At 49.7% G+C, this 15,886-nt stretch overlaps 1 protein-coding gene across 6 annotated transcripts in view; it reads left to right on the top strand.

Moving 5' to 3' along the window:
• LOC119436060 (TOX high mobility group box family member 4) overlaps window positions 1–15,886 on the top strand; it is a 526,181-nt gene that overhangs the window by 365,395 nt on the left and 144,900 nt on the right. For 3 of the 6 annotated variants that reach the window (XM_049655538.1, XM_037702804.2, XM_037702803.2), the window contains exon 1: window positions 9,835–10,199. The exons of the other annotated variants lie outside the window; for them this stretch is intronic. The gene's annotated coding sequence lies outside the window, so the exon portion shown is untranslated. Of the gene's footprint in view, window positions 1–9,834; window positions 10,200–15,886 lie in introns of those variants that run through there. 6 annotated transcript variants of the gene reach the window in all.

Raw genomic sequence — 15,886 nt, 5'->3', positions numbered from 1 at the left:
TGCGAATAGTTACAACTTTATATGGCCGATAAAACTACTATCCTTACTTCGTATAGCTGTCTACTAATTTGCTATCGCAATCGATGCTTCGCCTTTTGGGGCGGAACTGTGAATTGTTTATTGCAATAGCAGTTATATGACACTCCAGGCGCATTTCCGCCGTTGGCGTCACCGTGATGTTCCGTATAAAGTGCGATAACTCCGTGGTCGTATGCCGAATGCTGTAAGTGCGAGTAAAAGCGTACGAGGTTGAGCCGATGGTGGCTTGGTCTCGCGCGCGCAAGGGAGGTATAGGCGGGGAGGAAGCACGTCGTCTTCCGCCGCGCACAAGGCACCGGGGTGGGGGCGAGGAGGGGGGTGGGCATTCTACACCGGCGGCAGCTGCGTATGGTGCGGCTGAGCGCGGCCGCGTGGGTCTTATCTTGAAAGCAATCTGCGATGAGTACACATCGCAGATTGTAATATGTGTGCGCCGTGTTCTCGCCGCTTAGTTCGCGCGAAGTTGAAGCGAGAGGCAGCACGAAGGTCAACTTGCTCGCTACTGCTGCCGCTCTTCCTGACGCCAGCGTTTTGACAGCGATTGTCCAAGCTCATCGAGTGAGATGTGTTTAGGTTTGCCTGTGCGCGCGTGACGCCATACTTGGTAATTTAGCTAGTAAGTGAATGTTTACGAGTTTATAGAGCCCCCCCCCCCCCCCCCAAAAAAAAAAAAAAAAAAAAAAAAAACTGATGTCCTTACGTCGTTTAGCTACTAATTTGCTACCGCAATCGGTGCCTTTCGCGCGACACTGAGACTTTTTTTTTTCTCTCTCCTTTTCACTTTCGTATTTGGGGTGCTTTGAAGGCACACACTTGGGCACAAATCACAGCTGCACTTGTGTAATAAAACTCTGCATGGACGCATAACGCGGTATAAAGGGAGTCCAGAATTTGCGAGCAAATATTCTCGGGTTTTGAAGTTTTTATCGTCACGTAAGTACCGATCCTTCAGTCGACCCCAAGAAAACTCTGCCGAACCCGTCGTGCACGTGGTTGCTTAGTCGTTATGGTGTTGGGCTGCTAAGCACGACGAGGTCGCGGGATCGAATCCCGGTCACGGCGGCTGCATTTCGATGGGGGCGAAATGCAGAAAACACCCGTCTACTTAGATTTAGGTGCACGTTAAAGAACCCCAGGTGGTCCAATTTGATCCGGAGTCCCCCACTCATAATGCCTCATAATCAGATGTGGTGGTTTTGGCACGTAAAACCCCATAATTTCTTTTTTTTTTTTAAACTTTGCCGAGGGAATACGTTGAAATTCCTGCTCTCGCCTACATAATTTAAGAATGTTAATGTGGTCATAGCGCGGCTAGCGCCTGCGGTGCCGCGCGCATCTCTGCTCCTTTTTTTCCTCGACGCGGACGACGTTCGTCCGACACTTGTTGCTTCACCTTCTGGCGGCACGGTCGAAGTCCGGGCGTCGTCGCGCGAAGGGCGAAAGGAGGAGCGTGGCCGCATCGGCTCCAGTGACCGAGAGAACGCGCCACTTTCTCGCCGGCGCTTCCGCCCGCGGAGCCGCGTTCCGGTTCAGGTAATGGGCCTGCCCTGCCGAGGATTGTTTCAGCGCACCGGCGGCGCGCCCGGCGTGTCTCGCACGCGCGGAAAGGTCGCCTCGACGGCAACTGTTACGTGGCCAGCTGCCTCTCTTCCTTCGGGTTACGCTGCCTATTTCAGGCCGCGGCCACGTCTGCCTCACGCGCGCCACGCTGTCTGCGCGCGCCGCTGCCTGCATCGCCTCCCAACTGTCCGCTGCTTTTCGACCGCTGCTTTCCGACCGCTGCTTTTTCTGTCCGCTGCTTTCCGACCGCCCTCGAAGGGATGTCAGTGTTTATAGCAGATCGTTTCCGCTCTAACGCTGCTCGTTACCACCCACTGAGGTGTCAACAACCTGTGCGGTATAGCTGTATATAGCCGCGCATGCCTGATAAGCGGTAATTACGGTAGCGGTAAAGCCGCTTAGCGCATTGCGCTATCGCTTACTGTTATCGCATCGGCCAATTGCCAGCTGGGGCGGATCCATCCATGGTAGCATCAGACATTAAAAAAATTCGATGACGATTTAGCGGTAAATGCGAGAGAAATGCGTTAGCATTACGTCACACCTCTGAGGTCCCGGATCCATGATTTAAACCGCGTTCAGCACATTGCAAAGCGTTGTTCGGGAGATCACTCGACACACGTCCGGCGTCTTCGAGGAGTGAAGTGCAGCTCAGACGGTTGTCCGTAGTCACGTAGCAGACCACAGATCCAACGATTTGGTTCAGGCTAGGAGGCGGGGAGGGGGGGTAGTAATATTATCTCGGCGGGTGGGAGGATCTTTCTGATTCCGTCAAAAGTTACCAGCTTTCTTGTACGCTACTTATACCACGACGCAACTCTACCGCTCAACTGTTCAACGCACCCCCCTCAGGTGCAGTCTATACCCGTGCGCGGCTTGGATTAAGTATAGCTAGAACGTTTACGCCCAACTGGGCTCGTATTCCCAAAAAGCTCTTACTTAAGAATGCTCGCAAGTGCTAATTTTAGCCAATCCTGATGCTGGACATAATATTAGCGAAGGCGTGAATAGCACTTACGAAGGAAGCATTTTGTGAATTCGGCCCCTCATGCCTTGCTGAAAAGGCAACGGTAAGCGATGTTGCTTTGTTCGACATTGTGCCTCCATTCCCAGTTTGCGTATTAGAATTAAGCTCATAAAGTAATATACAGTGCAAATTTCTGCTAAATGGCAGCTTTCCGATGAACGTCTCGTTCGACAGAGGTGGTTCTGAGAATCTACCTTGCACCCAGGAGTTGGACGCGTAAATATGTATAGTACTTTTAATTTTTTTTTTCACCTTGTATAAATATCATGGCTGTCCGCGGCCTGCTATTCAGCGGTGCGAAATTTCAGTGCGAAAGTGGCTGAGCTAATCTGATGGTAACCGAAAAATTATCCGCAGATATTAATACGATTATCATTCTTCGGATACTTCACGCCCTTTCTGGTGTCTTTTTCCGCGTGCTGGTATCTAACCTCTTTCACGCCAACTTGGGTTGCTGGGTAATTCATGGTCCAATAAGTATAGAGGATGATCGGGCTGCTGTGCTGAGAGAATCGGGTTCAAAACCAACTGTATAAAAGACCAACTTGGCTCACTGTGTATGCGACACTGCGTATGCGCCGCTCTTCAACGAACCTCTTTCATGCCAACCTGGGTCACTGGGTACGCCGTACTATGATTGGGTATGTGTCGCTCTTGTGTGACAAAAAAAAATATCCTGTAAAATATATTCGGTGCCGGGTGCAATCGAAACCGCGTCATATATATATATGCAGACAATCTTGTCTGACTTCAGACACTCGCGTATTTCGCAGCGGCGGCACGAGATGGCGCAGCGTGTCCAAAAGGAAGCGCGTGCGAGGAGACCTGTTGCAGTGCACGCCTCATGCAGGACGCGTTTTGGCGGTGGCAGTAATACGTGTGTGTCGCTACATCGCTTCTATGCTAATCTTGTTAACGTCGACAGTCATCCTGATATGGTTTCTGCCAATTATTGTTTCACGTCCTTTTTTCTACCAACATCGCCATAATAGTAGGCAGGCGTTGTGCCCCTTCTGGTAGCAGTTGCCAGCCTTGCTTCTCGCTTTCTCTTTCCTGTATATATGTTTACAAATCAAGTAATGAATAATAATAATAATAATAATAATAATAATAATAATTGGCCTTTTTGTTGTAGTTTCTTGTTTCACCGAGTAGCCAGGTCTGTCGGAAGTATACGTCATGATCATATAGGTAGCGGTTCCTTTTTTTTTTTTTTTGGGGGGGGGGGTTAACCGTTATTGATGAGTCATACAATAAGTCACTCCCTGATCCCACGTGACTCTTGACCGCGAGCTACCTGTTGTTTTGAGGAAAGGAAGGGCAAATAAAGGGTAAATGCAATGTGTGAAGTATCTTTGGCTTTGGTGCGTTTGACAAAAAGCTCAAAGGCAGTTGGGGAGCTGCCCAAAAGTTAAAGCAAGTACTGTCGAACGCAATTGCTTTGCTTTTATGGCTCGTGCAAGACCTCGTGGGACAGCGTTGATTTAAAGTATGTTTCTTGGAAACGTTTCTGTAGCCACTATGAAAATAGTAAGTCTGAGATTGTCCGGGGTCTTTTACTTGTTTGTATGTTTGTTTCTCCTAAAAGTTAGAGTAATTATCCGCTGTTTTTTTTTATGTGTGCCAGTGCCTGCGTGCGTGTGTGCTGCGTCTCTTTCCCCGGTCGTGCGTGCCAAGCTGAAAGAATAGAAAGAAACTTATTGCTGCTTGTGCTTGCCTGAAAGCTTTTCCATTTATTTGTCATTGTCACTATTGTTGAAGCAGCTGCAGCTGGCAGTTCTGGTCTTTATTTCCTTACATTTATGCAAGTGATGCTGTTGTGCGTTAGGGCTGGAACTTTCTGACTGGCATATGTTGTTATTTTCTTTTTTTTTTTTTTTTAATCTCACAGAGTGGCATTTACATCAGCTGTCGCATCTGGGAAAAGAGATGCTTTGTCCTGTATAATCTTATGATGTTATTACATTTATAGTCCACGCGTTCTATAAGTCATGAATTGGTTAGTGGGATTGCAGATACAAAGTCAGCAGACTTCAGTGACTCCTCCGGATCTGAACTCATTTACCGCCATAGCAGCAGGCTCTCGCCGCGCGCAGCGCGACCTTCTCAAGAACAACTTCGTCTTTGCGATGTACACGGGTTGGTCGTCCGCTACAGTGTTGCCTGCTATGGCTTCCGAGATGCATGCACGGACACCACCTGTCTCAGAGTCTGCGTGTGGCGTAATACCTTGCATGAATTGCCAAGCGCCTCAGCTGCGCCATAGCGCAGCGTTCAGTGTGTTCGATTTTCAACTGCGCATTGCCGCATGGGAGCATATATGTTAGGGCGGCACGGTGGGGTGGGTTTTTGTTTTTCTTGCCATATGGCGAGGATGCATGAGGAGGTGGCCTAACGACGCCGGCGTAATTGGAACGAAACCCAATTTCGCGATTCTAACTGCTCTTGTAGAAAAAATTCCAAGTTTTTTGCCAAAATTTACGAATCTTATAGCAGGAGCCCTAAAGTAATGATGTCGTCGCCACTCCGCATGCGCGAGCCGCCAGAGGCGCTCGGGATTTAGCGTTGGGCGCGCTATATTCGTGAAATAGCGGGGAGGGGCCCGAGACTTGCTACGAAACCTTAGCGTACAACAAACACGGCGACAATCCACTGAAGTGATGGCTCTGTCCTTAAACCAAATCCGACGGAAATCCGCGCGACTGGTCGCTCGAGGCACTTATTCGCGGCCTTCTTTATGTAGCAGGTATTGAGCAACCGAAAGCTGTATCGGTACTTTCTCATGTTGCTCTACAATTTTCTCATTGAGACTTTTCATCTAAGTATAATAATTGAGAAGTTGATTAGTTATTAAGACTAATTATCAAATTCGGCGGGATGCAAAAAATAGTCTGAGTATCTCCAAGCGACGGCAAACAACATTACCATATAGTTCTGTCCAGCTACGTAGCATTTGCATATTTTTAGTGTTTGGCCCAAGTTAACTGAAACACCCTGTATCTGCCGGGCCTTTATTTCTTCTTATTTTATTTTTTTAAGCTTTAGAAAAAAAAATCGCCTGCAATATATAGAGCAGTACGCGCAATTAAGACCCGCTCTTCCGCCAGAGAAACATACGCTCGCGTTGATACGAAACACGCGTTTAATATGGACTCAATGGTTCGCTCGATCTGTTGTTGCAACATTGAGTTTTCACACTGGTTCACAAATACCGCCCGCACTATATACGCTGGGGGCGCGCAGCTGCACGTGGCTCCGCACTCATTTGTTACCACTGATGTGTCTCGTTGCATCACACGTGGACGAGACGCAGGCCGTGCGCGCGGTCCGATAGCGTGCTGTACACAATACTCGCTGTGTCGCCCGCGGCATGTTGACAAGACCAGGAAACCCGCCGTCGCGGCGCTTGTGAGGAGCCGCGCGAGGAGAGAATGCCTTATTAATGTGCCGCCCCGGGGACGTCGCTCCTCCTCTTCCAGGTTCTTCTTCTTCTTTTTTTTTTCCTCCCACTCTTCTTCAGCGAGCAGTTTTGGTTCCACGCCGTCGCTATCGGTGTTCTTGACCTCGTTGGGCATGTCGCTGTGTATTTACCGACAGCCGTTGCATCGACAGCCCGCCTGCCGAATGTGTTTTCTTGTTTGCGCGCGTTCTTGTCCCCTTTACGAGACTAGAGCCGAGAATAAACGTTTACATAGTTTCAACACGAGTCAGGCGCGCGTGCGGGAAACGGCCTACTTGCAGCCGCGGCGCGAACGTCCGTTAGTTTTCGTCGAACACTTGCGCACCGCGAGCGGCGCCGCGAACACGCGCCCGCGGCTGCGGCGCCGGCGGTGTCCGCACCTGCGCGCGCGTTTGACTTGGCCGGCGTCAATACGACGGCTGCCTCGCTTTAAGCGCCCCTGCTTTATTATTTTAATTTTGGTTTCTTTCCTGCTTTTTGTGGCAGGTGCAACTGAGCGACAACGGCGGGCGCGTGTTTTCTTTTTTGTTTCTCTCTCTCTCTCTCTCTCTCTCTTTTTTTCTTTCTATGTGCGGCGGTGATGATGAAATACGAACAGCGGCAGCAGCAGCAGCAACGGGAACGGCAAGAAAGACTCGTAGCAATCCCTGGGCCAGACATCTGTATATTCGTCGAGCGAACAGCGACTCTCTTGAAAGGCAGATTTCTTTGCTATATGCCTCCTGGATATGCAACGAATGAGTTGCAAGTGCTGCTTCAGTAATTCCACTGGCAGCAACCTAGACGCTTGGTGATGCACACACTAGGTGGGAACAACGACGCCGTGCCGCATCCAGAAGGCTTAGTGTGGCCTCCATAGAAAAGGCTACGACTATTGTTTTTTTTTTTTTTTTTTTTTTTTTTTTTTTCACAGCGGAGCTGTTTAAGCCGAGCGTAATGTGTCTGCTGAATCCTAAAATGTGGGCCGATCCTGGCGGTAGTGAAAAAAGGGTCCAAGCGCAATGGCACATTCCCCTGTGAACTAGCGAAGCTGAGCCTGGCTAAGTCTAGCTAAGCATGGTTGAGACTACTTAGCTTAGTCAGTCATCGATAACCAGTCGACAGCCAATCAATAGCTAATCCGGAAAATGCTGTGGATGACTTAGTTGTGCTTAGCCTAGCCCATATACGTGACCAATACCTTGCGATAGCCAATCAATAGCTAATCGATAATCGATTAATAATGAATAAATTCCGGAAAATGCTGGGGTTGACTTGGTAGTGCTTTGCCTAGCCCAAAAGCCAGGGCATGCTAGGTGCCAATCAGCTCCGCTGTCTCTTTAGCATTGCGCCTCCAGTGCAAGCTATGCAATTTTCTTTTTTCCACACCGTAGCAAAGTGCGAGCAAAAGCAATGCGTTTGAGCACTTCCAGGGCTTCCTATTGTAACACATTTTATCCAGGGTCGACAAGCGTGGCGAGCCAGGTGTGGCGCCGTTGCCTCACGTAAGCTTCATTAGAGATTGCAACAGGGAGACCGAGATTTAAAGAAAAGTATTTTTTTTTTTCTGCGTGAAAATGATAAACAGCAAATAACAGACCATAAGAGAACGACGAAGGGGTAGAAAGTTAGCGCGCATGAAAATGCAGCAAAGGAAATAAATAACTAAATAAACACATAAATGATGGGGCAGACGAGCCTACGATTGGCAAATTTTTGCTTGTTTGCAACGCGGATGTAGCGCGCTTTTCATTGAATCCTGCTCATTTACTTAACCGTGGATCAGTGTATATGTAATTTACGCTTCATATTTGACAGGAAGCTGGTAGGAGACTCACGCGGAAAGTGCGTATGTGTTAAATGATGCTAAAGATGAACGTTAAATCAGCTTGTACTAGTAGAGTTCTTTTTTATTTGTCAAACTGTTTTTCTTTTTTTTTTCCCACGCTTTATAAATACAGATATATTTACGAATAATGGGCAAATCTTCTAATTCCTAAAGTTCGCGCCGAAACCGCGCGGCGCTGAAGACGTCAGTATGACAACGCGGATTTTACTGTACTTTCACTACCCATTTTTATACCCGAAAAGTTCCCGAATGTCTTTATGTTTACTCCTTGCTTACTTTACAACGCATGCGCATTCTGTTTTATTGGAACATAATTACCTGGACTCTGGACAGCAGGCGCTGTCGAAATCGATCGCATATCGTATTGAGCCGGTGCGGGAATGTTTCGAAAATGGCGTCGCTACCTCTATTGCTGTTTGTCGTTGTTAAGCCTCGCATTCCGGGGAGACTCACGTATACCTATTCAATATACGCTAGCCGTTTAATCTACCAGTTTGGCTTAATCTTTCTTCTTGGTGTCTGCTTTAAAAAAAAAAAAAATATGGTGCTTCGCGCGCCTTCGCGTAGTTGTGTGTCGTAGTGAGAATTCCCTGGGCGTCAGCGAAATACGCGCTGAACTGTTCACCTATATACGTCTGAGCACCTGCTCTATTCAACCGCAAAAGGTATATCCTTTGGCACTCCAACGTAAGCAATGGGCCGGTGTTGAGCTGTAAGTCAAGGACGGGCTGTCGGGCACGCCTGATGTAAATCGCGTGCTTCACTCCTGTATAGTTGAAATGTGAAAAAAAAAAAATGAAAAAAAAATTCATTACTTGAACATCGTAATTTATTTTCACCGCACCAGGCACGGGCTGGAATGGACCAAATGTTCGATGGCGGTTTGCGTGTCCGATCTCGAGTGAAATAAGCCGATAAACCTAAAGCACGTAGCACACGCTGTGGACAACCAAATAACCACTGCGCGTACGCAGTGGTTGCGACTTGTAGCGATGGTCACTTTGGCCGAACAGAGCTTTCTCACTGCAGAGTATTTGCAGTCGACATCATGGCGGACTAGCGCGCTCCTGCCCGGCCACTGGAAATCGGCGTAACCAGTGCGCTTGCACGTGCTTTGACGGTGTTCTGCCGTCGTCTTTCAGCGGAACTGGTATTGACACAGCCATGCAGCGCGCGTCGTTCGATATGTGCAACAGCACCCGCCGCGGAGACATGGGAATAGAGAAATAAGTCGGACGGAAACAACAAGGACAAAACTGAACGGCATCGTGTCTTGCGCTCATATTGATTGCGAGACGTTCGGAGAAAACAACATTTTGATATACGGATTCGTAATAAAAGCCCTTCTGAGAATGTCGGAATACTCTAACTCTGATAAATAGAAACGACAAACGCGAACGGCTGCACAAAGCGTACAAAGAGACGCAGCGACATAAAGTGGAAAACTACTACTATTTCCCGCTCTCGCCCTTTCCCGTTTCATTGCTGCGCGGCCTCGGGCTCCTGTTATTCGTCTTCTCCCTCGCCTTTGTGCTCTCGCTCTTTCGTCAAATAGTTATGCGCGCAGATATTTCGAGCCAGGCACAGCCTGCGATATTCTATCTTTTAAACAATCTGGTATGTATGTTTTTTTCTGTACCTCGCCCTCGCCCTCCGTCCCCGGTGCTCTCTCTCTCTCTCTCTCTCTGCCTCCGCTAAAACGGAGTTTAAGGTCAATCTCCCTTCTGCTCGCTCTCCGCTCGGCTCCTCCCGGTGAGTGGCGGCCTCCCCCCAGCAGGTGGGAATGGACCGGTCCCGTTCTCTCCCTCCGGAGAAGGAGGAGAACAGGCTCGGACGAGGAGGTTTTTGTTTCTCTTTCTTTTTTGCTCCTCCCTCCTCCCTCTCCGCGCTCTTTCTCCTTTTTGACAATCTGCCGCCCTCCCTCGCTTATTTCTCCTCGGCCGAGTTGCCGAAGCGGTCGTCTGTTACTCGGTTCGTCCGCTTCTCCGCTTTTGCGCCGCGCCGTTTGCACGCATCGGATTGGCGTCCCATTGACAAGCGGGCGCCGCTGTGGATCTGCCTTCGGCAAACTGTGATTCCCTGTTCATGACTCCAGCGACTGTGCATGACTCGGGATGAGACACCGTAGACAGTGACACCCGCTTCCGTGCTTTTTCGCCGCGTGCTCGTTGGAGCCGCACTTAGCTTTCATCGGAACCGGCGCGGTCTCGTCGTGGTGTTCTACCCTAGCACCGGGGTCACCAACTTGGATTTGTGGCTAGCTCTTGGTGACTGATTGCTGCACGGTAAGTATCTGACTTAACTCTGTTATACAACTGGTGTATGTGAGTGCGCGCGCGCGCGTGTGTGTGCGTGTGTGTGCGTGTGTGTGTGTGTGTGTATGTGAGTGTAGCGTGCTTTGCATTACTGCACATGTAGTCAGCTTGGCCTATCCACAATGGTCTCGTTTATGGTGACATGTACGATAGTCATGCGGGTCTGTATTCGCCGGCGTTCTCGCGGTCTTGCTAGCGATAAACGTGCGTATCTTTCGAACTCGGCCATCGGCGGTACTCATTGCAATACTGCCGTGTGGGTAGACGAGCACTCGTAGCGTAAAAGCAGTGCGACACGCTGTAACGCTTGCGATACCGCGTGTCGCACGCTCTTCCTTCTTGCCTTGCAATTTGTAAAAACATGCTTCGCCTGTATGCTCGCACACCCACTTCTGTTGGGCGCTCACTGAAGTTATGACGACGCTTTGGACCGTCGTACTCGTGCAGCCGCAATCATCGCTCGCTGTGGTCTTCGAACAACGCCCTAAGTTTTGCAATCAATGCAACCGCATTGCATGCACTTGGCCCGAAGCCACTTCCTTTGAAATTTATCCTCGTTTTCATTGCCTAGAATTTGCCCCCCTTTGTGTGCTCGTGGTATGCTCAGTAAATGACGTTAACACTTTTCGCGGCACATCTCGTTTCTTCTGCGTGTGTTAGTAATCTTGGAGCAAGAGTGCAGAGGTACCGGTCGGCGCGCATCGGGTATGCGGCGTGGGGCGAACCGACTGGCGGTGCCTCGGCGCATTTGACACACTTTGATGAAACTGGTGACCTCAATAGAGTTTACTAACATTGTTTCTCTTCTCTCGTTTTTCCTTCTCTCTCCCATCCTCCCTCCGGATCGGGAAAACCTGCTAGCGGGGCTTCAACCACTGACATCTTGACCGAATTCTCTTTTCCAAACGCTTCTTGTTAGCAGTGTATGCTCGTTTCTTGGTTGACTGTGCGCCGTGTTTAGTTTCTGTTACAGTCGTGACTGGAGGTTTCTCGAAGTGTAGTGTATACGGTCATGGGCTGGGCGTTGAAATTATAATAGTCTCGAGAAGCCGTCCACGTGGTGTTTCATTTTTATTCGCATTAATTGTCAGTTACTCACTCGAATAGCAGATTATTTAGAAATTTCAAATGCCTTTCATGTTGCGAACATTAGTGAGCCGTGAAATAAAGAGCCGAATGAAACACGTGACGGTTGTTGCGTGCCATTATTTGCTTATGCGATGTCTATCCGGCCAAAAACTAGTAATTGACAGAATTTTGATGCTTCACGGTATTCGTGGAATTACTGCCCCATATTGCATTTATTTTAGTTCATTCCGCGTAGCCGAGACTGCAGGTCGCGAGCGGCGTCGATAGACGAAGTATCCCATTGGCGTGACGCAGCCGGTGACGTCGCTAGACACCGAGGTCCGTTAACTTCATCGGGTGAAACCGGTTGCTGGAAAGCTCCGCGTTCTTTCCCACCATTTCGGAGACAGGCAGGCTTTATTATATTCCCGAGCGAGGTCTCTTTCTAGGGACGGCGCGTCGGCCATTAGCGTGACGTTGCATCAGACGGCGTCCGTTTCCCACTTCTTGCCATGTCATTTCCATATGCAGGAGAAACCGCATGGCCCTCTTCCTGTTGCTGAGTGCTTTGCATGCTGCGAGCTGTGTTGATGACCCTCTGTAATGATTGGGTCTACTTGTGCCTCGCACAATAAATGTTTGTCATTGTACCACGTAATACCAAATAATCGTCCGCCAACGTCTCCACTATGTCGTTGAGGTGGCACGTACGCTGATGTGCCTTGAATTTGGGCATGCGATCTAATATTTACAGCTTTTCTTGCAGTCAACAGCCACCGCAGTAGCTGCTACGCGTTCAACGGAGTGCACAAGTGCTCTAGCATGTTTTCAGCCAATCGTCATCACAAATTGTCTGCACTCAGACAGCCACGCTGTAGTATTAAACAATCATCAACCTCGCCCCTAGAGCACGTTCCTGTCAGTTAGATTCAACTTTGTTACTGCTTCTCGCCACCGCAATGGGGAGGAGGGGGGGGGGGGGACTTTGTTCAGTGCAACAAAGGCGCTGCCAATGTTGCCAAAGAGAATGCTGGACATTAGGAATATTAGCGCTTAGTGGCAAGCAAACGCTTCATTGTGAACTAGCTTACGTGTTTGTGTGTCTTGTACGGAAACGAAAGCAGCAAATTTCGCACCTAGTGCTCGCGTCTGCAGTAGATCGACCCGAAGGAGGCCAGAGAGGAACCGCTTTGTTTAAATAATAGCAGGATACTCGAATAGAGGGAGCCAAAGTCGGCTGGTTACTTATACTGTTTCCTTGTGCCAACTGCACGGGGACGTGTTCGCTGCTTTGCGAAAACAGGGGACTTCCTTGTATCCTATACGCGGAAAGTGTCTGGGGGCTCAGCGAATGTTGTTTTATGTTGTTGGTATTGGCGTTCCAAGTATTCCAGCCTAAGTTATAAAGGGCGTGCGCTCAAGTCCTACCGTCTTTTTGCTTTTCGTAGTCAACGCGCGCGGTCTGCGACTTCCCCCTTGTCGCAGCAGGTAACGGGATAGCGAAGCGGACAGCCGTCCGTCCAGTATCGATTTTGCCACCGTCGCGCGGTGTTTGAAAGCACACATAATTTGTGATTAAGTGCCGAAGAAAGCAAAGTGGGGAGAGGGAGGCAGGAATGAAAAAAGGGCAGCCGTATTGTCGCCATGTAGCATGACGGCCATCCTCACTGCACCGTTTGTCTGCAGAACAAGCTCCTTTGGTTGGGCGTCGGTGATATCTGGCCATCACCGACGTGGAGCATTGCGCATGCATGTTTCGCCTACCGAAAGGAGTTTGTTCGCTGTCGACAGCCGGCGGAAGTCACGAGCGCAACATGCTGCAACTTGTCGGCGCGGAAAGTGACAGAGAATGGGGTTGACGGCAGTGGCGGCTGCCGATTTTTTGGCAGGTGAAAACCCGCGTAACTGGCCGAGGCCTCCGAACCGTCGTAGGGCACGTTGAAACAAAAGACGGGCGGATGGATTGTCCTTTCCTTCTTCGCTCGACGCTGTGGCCTGGTCCAGTTTCTGTGCCATTGCGTCCGTCATTGTTCCCCCGAGGAACAAAGACCGCACAAAAGTAGGGCGTGCCTCTAAGTTCTCGTTTGTGCAGCCCCTCCAAGGTGTCTTGCCTTGAGGCGGCGCCTTTTGTCATCCGCGCCATCTTTCGCACATGCCTTGCTTGCTGTGCCCAAACTGATCGCGACATTGTGTTGTGCAACTCAGCCAGTTTTCATTCATCATAAACACCCTTTGACACTTCTTTCGGACCGTATAGACAAAAAATGTGTTGCCTAAACCACAGGGCCGTACACGCCGAAGCCCCTTTAGAGTCTGCCATACTGTCGCCAGTGCTCAGTTCGCGCTCGCTACTCCTGCAAGGATGGCGTGGGTATGCAAGTTGGCTCCCGGATGATGACGTCACCTAGTAACCGGAGGCCTTGGCGCCGTGCTGTCAAACGTCGGTTCCCTCATGCCAGTCTATATTTGCTCAGCAAATCAGTCTTAAGTTCGCCACCAGTAGTTTGCCGAGGACGTGTCCGCGCGTCATGCAGTAACGCTCTGCAATCCTGTGAAAGTGACATAATGTTGCTGTTGTGATCACCTCGGCGTTTGTTGAGTCCCTGTCTGCAGGTCGCGTTCCGGTAGCTTTTGGCGCCACTGCCAATGGCGAAGCCGCATCCGAGACTTGTGCGCATGTGCGGTGGCACCGAGACCGCACCGGCACTGGGCTTTTGGGGTGCTATTCTGGGCACCGTCAAAGTCTACCGTATGTTCCGTCGAGCATTATTGCAATAAAGGGATTCCATCATTAAATTGTCAAATTCTACAGCGGCGGCATTTCGAGCCAGTTAGACAGGCCGCAACAGCCCACTGAGTCAATCAGAGCTGGCAATATGGTGGCATTTGGCGATGTCCAGAATAGCACCCACAGTTAATCGTAAGGTCACTGCGCAGCGATTTTACTTGAGTGCGAAGCTTTATGTTCAGGAAAGGCGCTGCCTTACGAGCACGATTGTGACCCCGAGTTGGTGGGTATGCCTCATGATGCTATACAAAAGATGAATAAAGCTTACGCAAGCTCCTAAAAGCCCCTAAACCGCGTTTACCCCGTCTTTGACCGGCGGCCTTAAGACACTGCATGAGTGAAGTTCTTCCTCTACATTCCATCCTTCTGTCACAACTGCAAAGCACGTCACCCCAAGTGAGCGGGCGCGGTTTTGGAGCATCCTCGCGATGCGTCAGGCTGTAATGTTTGATCAAAATAGACGTTACCCTTCTGTATACCGCGTGCGGAATCTAAACACCACACTCTTTCGCGGAAAAACGTCGAAACCCGTTTAGGGGCCTCCTAGTGTCCTGCGTGTTGCATTGATGTGTGGTAAATGGGCGAGACGGGAGACCTCGTTTGCTGTATACGTGTGCCCTTTATTTCTCTCCTATTGCCCACGCGATAGACGGTTATTTGAAATCGGCTGCGTGCGCGACGAGAACGCAAACAGATTTGATGTAGCCCCCGGGTCTCGCATTGTAAAGGTAACATTTAGCGAAGGCACTGACGTAGCCCCCTTGGTGTACGTCGACATGGCGCATAGCACAAGGGCGCGCAGTCATTGGTGCAGTATACCTGCACCAAACACGGTTGCATGTATTTACTTGACGCCTCTTGCTATTTTTTTATATGCCTTGTGGCTAATCGGGGGGGGGGGGGGGGGGGGGGGAGAGAAAACAAAGCGGAGCGCAGAAAACGTTCTAACAGTTCTATGATTTCGTAATGCGACTTGCCTAGACGCGTTGCTGGGAGCCACGGCGCATGTAGCGACATCTTGTGAAGCCTTGTTTAACCAGAGCACGACAGAGCCTGATTGCAAGGCACGATTCCTTTTGTAGCACGTACTGCGTTTTCGATGTGACGAGCTGTAGCTTTATTCCCTGTGCACATTGGAAACTGGCTTTGCCAAGTGCCGCGTTCTGGGACAGACGCTAGAGGACAACATTTTCCGCGAGAAACGTTGCAGGAAGACCGAGTATGTGGCTAACATACGTGTCCCCGGGGTAACATACGTGTCCACCCTCGATTGCTGCTATCCGCCACCTTTGCTTTCCTACATCGATCTGCGCACCGTGCACTGTGTGTGCCACTTCCGTAGTTAGAATCACTTTGACTCATTTAAATTCGAAAAGCAAATCATTTGACCACATTCGGCGATAACAACAATTCATTTTGTCTTCACTGCCTGCACGCCGCTGAAGAAAATCGATAAAGCTTGCGCGTTCACACTGTCTCCCGGCTCGTACGAGACTTCAGTGTTCCTGTTGTGTCAACACTGTATGCAAGGCTTTTCCTATATCAGAAGCATCGTGGACGTCCACTGATACGAGGCCTGAGTGCACATTTATCGACAAAAAGATAACGACCTTTTTACGGCTATCTGACGATCCCATACGGCGGCGCTACGATTGGCAACTCTCGCCGAGTGTTCCTGCACATGGCTGCCGTACCGCATTGGCGCCGGTCACATCGATGTGTTCTTTTTTTAATTAATGCTTCCACTAAAGGGCTTTCATCCTATAATATAAAAATGCATAATAAATAAAGCAAAGGGCGT

The sequence above is a fragment of the Dermacentor silvarum genome, chromosome 1, assembly GCF_013339745.2.
Source record: "Dermacentor silvarum isolate Dsil-2018 chromosome 1, BIME_Dsil_1.4, whole genome shotgun sequence".
Lineage (NCBI taxonomy): Eukaryota > Metazoa > Arthropoda > Arachnida > Ixodida > Ixodidae > Dermacentor > Dermacentor silvarum.
Note: the sequence above shows the minus strand (reverse complement) of the source record. Positions and strands in the feature narration are given on the sequence as shown.